We start from the raw sequence: 5803 nt of genomic DNA, 5'->3' as shown, positions 1-5803 counted from the left end.
TGTACTGGTGGTTATTATTTCAAGAATCCATCCATCTGCAGCTTTCTATACTTTCATGATTTTATGAATCTGAATCTTTCATGAATCTGCCAGCATAAGCAAAGGATACAATAGTGCCACAGTCAAAATCACCACTGCCATCAAGGTTTATTTCATCTTTAATGTCAGAAATGGCATTTACTTGTATGGTAATTAGATTTTTCTCCTTCTATTCTCTTCTGATTAGCTTTATCAGGTTTGCAAGGGCTTCTGTAGTTTATCTTTTTTTCTTTTTTGGTTGTCCCATTTGGATCTTTACCCATCAGAATTGTTGTCTTAAGGCCAAGAAAGATGCCAAGCGGATTTATTTTACCAAGTGGATCATCATGGCCTTGCCATATTGGTCCTTTTGATTGACCTTTATTATAATTATGTATTTATTTTATTTTATTTTCGGTTGCTACAAACGGGACAGACATGACTGGCGGATAGGACAGGGAGAAAGACAAACAAAAAAAAGCAACATAATAAAAACAGCACCATCACAAACTAGCTAACAGTAGATAACAGTAGATACTAAATATTAAACGCTATTGTGCAGCACGCAAGATAGACAACGCACAATGTGTTTTGAGGCAGCAGCCAAGAAAGGTGTAGTCCGCGTCTGAACACCCGTGTGTACACCTGTGTGTACACCTGTGTGCACACCTGTCAATCAATCAATCAATCAATCAAAGCTTTATTCGCCACATGCAGGTATGCCCTGCAGTGAAATGGGACCCCCCCGACCTTACAGACACAACACAGACATTACATGGGGATACAAGTCGGAGATCGGTAGCGTTACAGAAAAACACTGAAATATACACAACAATGGGAAAGTACAAGAGGAAAAAAAGAGACCTCTACTCATGCTGTGCTTCCGTGGTAGGACAGCATGAGAACAGGAAACAAAAAAACTGGGGGGTGAGCAGTAATACGAAGGGAACACAGCAGCCGCCCTGCACAGCGCTACCATTCCAGCGCGGCACACAGACCCGCCGTGTTTCCCCGCAGGAAACAAGCATCGAAGGCGTTTGGAAAGGGAGGGGGATGAGTGCGAGGAGGACCACCAAACGGGGGGGGGGAACCGTGCCACCCTCCTGGGAAGAGCTGAGTAGAGCCCCAAACGAGAGGTCACCCAGCAGCTACGGAGGAGAGGCCAGAGGGGGTTGCAGTGGCGTGCCCGCGGGCTCTGCCGGCAGCCAGCTGTGCCAGAGAGGACCGAGCTTCAGGCCCAGAGGCCTGAGGGCACCCCTCCCCCCGGAAGGGGCCCAGCTGGGCCACAGGCGCCAGGCCCCGCCAATCGGCCACCTGGAGTGAGCCGGTACATACATGAGCACCCAGCCCCAGTCGACAAGAACCACCAACACACTAACGTCTGAGGGCATCAGCCACCGGCAGGCAGTGTGGTGAGGGGAGATAGGCCTCCATACTTTGGAGGGCCTGAGATGTACCCAGAGAGGTTGAGTCTAAGACCCAACCTGACATATAGACACAGACGAACAGGCGCACGTGGACACAAACGTGCATTCCCACCCCCAAATACACAACCAAATACTCGGCACTCACCCAACGTGTAGACAGACACAAATAGACACTGCACAGACAGTCGCACTCCCCAAACATACTCTATATCCCAGGTCCAGGTACCCCCGCCCCCAGAGGGGCAAGCCGCACCTAGACCCAGGAGATGTAACCTTTCTCTCTGGGGTGGAGGCAAGCGGACCACCTCCTTATCTGCAGAAGCAGGGAGGCCCCGCATCCCAGACCCCAATCTGACGGCCAGCACCACCTTGGCACCACCTCCCAAACTACACAGGACAATAGACACCCAGGTTGAGTTCATTCCCTACCTCTCCTATATTTCTCCCCCACCTGCAGAGTGAGCTCCTGTAGAGAGGAGACCACCTGCAAAGATATAACAACCTCCCCACGAGTTAGAGAGCCCCCTAGTTCGGCCGATGCACCAGAGGTCCCCTGCACTGGGGCTGAGCCCCCCTGCACCCACCTGCCCACAGCTCTGGCGACACAACAGCCAGGACCCAAGCCCCCAAGGCCCAGCCAGTACCCCAGGCCGGGGACGGAGCACCCCCAAATCCCCATGCCTCCACGCCCGTCCCGGACCCACCCAGGGGCAGCCAGGCTACCAGGCCAGTAACCAACGTCCGCCAGCACAGACCCTCCCCCATCTCTGCTGTACGCAAGGAAAACACCATCTAAGAGCCACCAGAGCCCCAAACCAGGTCATGGCCACATCCCCCGGGTTAGGCCCTCCAGGGAAAACGTCCCTAGGGACTCCCCAGACGCCCAAAGGCCGTCCCTACCCCCATATCAACCACAATAGCGAAGGCAGGACCAAACCATGACCCCCCACCCTCACTAGGTGATGAAGCCGATCAAAGGAGCCCAAAGGGATTGATCAAATGTGATGGCAGAGGCTGTATCAAGACTAATGTGATCTATTAGATGGTTTTTATATTGGTTAGAATTAAGATTATTTTTATTTTTCCAGTTAATGAGGACCATTTTCTTGGCGATGCATAGGGCCGTAAAAACAACGTGGCCTGTGTTTATTTCTGCAGTGACCTCATCCAAGTTGCCCAGCAAGCATACTAAAGGGGAGGCTGGAATGTTACATTTCAGACACTTTGATAAGTCTTCACATATCTCACGCCAAAACTTCTGAACTGGTGGACAGAACCAAAGAGCGTGGATGTAATTGTCCAGTGTATTTGCTGTGCAGTGTGAGCAGTTGTTGGAAGGCGTATAATCCATCTTGAACATCCTATGACCAGTATAGTGCACTCTATGTAATATTTTGTATTGTATTAATTGCAAACTGGGAGGTTTTTAAACATATCTGAGACCAAAGGTTTTGGTCTAAGCTGATCAATAAATCTGCTTCCCATTTTGCAATAGGAAGGGATATTGATTCATCTATTTTAGAAAGTGTTCTGTATATTATAGACAATAATTTGGGGGGTTTTAGACTAAAAAAATTGTACCACACTTGGCGGTGTTTGTAATTCAGCTTCACTGGGATTAAATTTCTTTTTTTACTATGGATTTAATTTGTTGATATTCCAAAAATTGTTTCTTGTTGATCCCATATTGTGTAACTAGTCTGTCAAATGAAATAAAGTCTGTTCCTTCCAATATATGTTCCAAGTATTTAGTTCCTTTGCAACGCCAATCTGGAAAGTTTATCATATTATTGTTTTGTAATATGTCCGGATTGTTCCAGATAGGTGTACGTTTGCATGGGATTAATGAAAAGACTGTCATTTTTAGAAACTCCCACCATGCTGTCAGAGAAGAGCTGATGTTGATGCTTTTAAAGCATTCATGGAACTTCTAACTAAAAAGTAGTGTAAGCGAGAATATAAGTGGTGTACTGGTGAAAACAAGGTGTAATCCATGGGAGTGGGATGATGTGAACACCAAGCATAGCAACAACCAAAATCCCTCATGTATTGTCTTGAGAATTCCAGTTCCTTTGACTTACTGCTGTGCTGGAGACTATAGCGTTATTGTCTCTTCTTTGATCCTCCAAACCTTTGCAGATTTGATAAAATAGCCTCACACAGTTTCTACATTCCTCTTTTTCACCAGTGACATCAAAACAAGAGCTTGTTATTTTGTATTATAAAAGAATTGATTTGAATGGAAATCTGGTACTTTTAAACCTGCTGTATTTCACATAAAAGTAGCTACTGTGTTTGATAGTTGTGCTAATATTGCTATCACTACCTCCACTGCAGAGATTCAAAGAGTTAAGAACTTACATAAAATGGCATCCACAGGGCAGTCGTCAGTCTCCTAAAACTCAAATATAAACTCATAATACTTGTCTCCACATTAGAGTAAAAATAAATACAGAATGTAAAGAATAAATATTCAGACATAAAAAAATACATAGAAACTTTGGAAATCATTTTTGGCACAACACCAGGACAGGACCAACATAACCTGCTGCCCCAAAAATCACTGAACCTCAACCCCGATGGACGGTGACAATACCATGGTTCAGTTTCATTACCACTGGAATTCCAGTGGCTTCTCCAGATCTGTCTCAAGATTCCTGGATTGTCCTAGGAGAAAAAACAGAGGTCCCAGCCACACCTCTACAAACTGAATTGGCCCAGCTGATGGTTGGACTATAGTTAGTAAAGGTAAGGATAGTGGCAGGCATTGAGGGAGTTCTTCATTGGATCCGCTGCAGTTTGCTTACCAGCCTGGCATCGGGGTGGAGGACGCCATCATCTACTTCCTGCACCGAGCTCTGACTCACCTGGAGAAGCCTGGAAGCACTGTGAGGATCATGTTCTTTGATTTCTCCAGTGCTTTCAACACCATCCAACCACGACTTCTGAGGGACAAGCTGGAGCTATCAGGAGTGGACCACCACATGTCCCAGTGGATACTGGACTACCTCACAGGACGCCCACACTATGTGAGGACACAGGGCTGTGTCTCTGATGCGCTGGTCTGCAGTATGGGGGCCCCACAGGGAACTGTGCTGGCACCGTTCCTCTTCACCCTCTTTGGCAGAATACAGACAGTGGACTCTGGACTTTGTGGACTGGTGCCAGCAGAACCCCCTGCTGATCAATGCTGGGAAAACCAAGGAGTTGGTGGTGGACTTCCGGAGATGCAGACCCACCACACTGATACCAGTGAACATCCAGGGAGTAGACATTGAGATAGTTGACTCGTATAGGTACCTGGGTGTTCACCTGAATAATGAACTAGACTGGAGCCACAACACTGATGCTCTTTACAGGAAGGGCTTCTGAGGCCACTGAGGTCTTTTGGTGTCCAGGGAGCTCTTCTAAAGACTTTCTATGACTCTGTGGTGGCATCTGTCATTTTTTATAGTGTTGTATGTTGGAGCAGCAGTTTATCGGCAGCTGAGAGGAAGAGGTTGGATAAACTCATAAGGAAGGCCAGCTCTGTTCTGGGATGCACCCTGGACCCAGTGCAGATGGTGGGAGACAGAAGGACTCTGGCCAAAATAACATCTCTGATGGACAGAGTCTCCCACCCCATGCATGTAAATGCTGCTGAACTGCAGAGCTCCTTCAGTGACAGACTGCTGCATCCTAGATGCATGAATGAGCGTTTCTGCAGATCCTTCCCTCCTGCAGCTGTCAGACTGTACAATCAAAACTGCTCCCAACAAACAGATCTTATCAACTGATTCACACTACAACCTGGGTTTGCCTCTTATCTGTATTTCATTTTATTTAATATTAATAACTATACAGTACTCTGTTTTTGGTAACTATTGTCCTTGATGTAAAATTTGAAAAAAAAATTATATATGTTTTTCTTGCCGCTGTTACAACCAAATTTCCCCTTGTGGGACAATTAAAGGATTATTCTATTCTCTATTCTAGGCAGTCGTGTTCTGTGAGTTCTGCGTTTGGGTCCAATCTGCCTCCCACACAGCACATCATGACAGTAACACAAGGGTGAACTAAAAGCAGCAGCTTTATTGCGCTGTAGCAAAACAGAAATGAAAATCCAAAAGTAGAAAACTAGAAACAAACGATGAGGAACTAAGACACTGGGAAACTAAAGTGAAAAGCAAGAAAACAAATATGTGAACAGAGAACTAAAATGTTACCAGGAACACGGAGGAGAAAACACAGCACGGAGAAGGAACAACACAACACTGACAGAGAGAAACACAGGCCTTAAATACACTGAGGGAAACGAGGGAATAGGAGACAGGAGGGAAACACAGCTTAGAGAAATCAGACTTAACGAGACAAGGGAA

This window comes from Neolamprologus multifasciatus, chromosome 14 (assembly GCF_963576455.1).
Source record: "Neolamprologus multifasciatus chromosome 14, fNeoMul1.2, whole genome shotgun sequence".
Taxonomy (NCBI): domain Eukaryota; kingdom Metazoa; phylum Chordata; class Actinopteri; order Cichliformes; family Cichlidae; genus Neolamprologus; species Neolamprologus multifasciatus.
Note: the sequence above shows the minus strand (reverse complement) of the source record.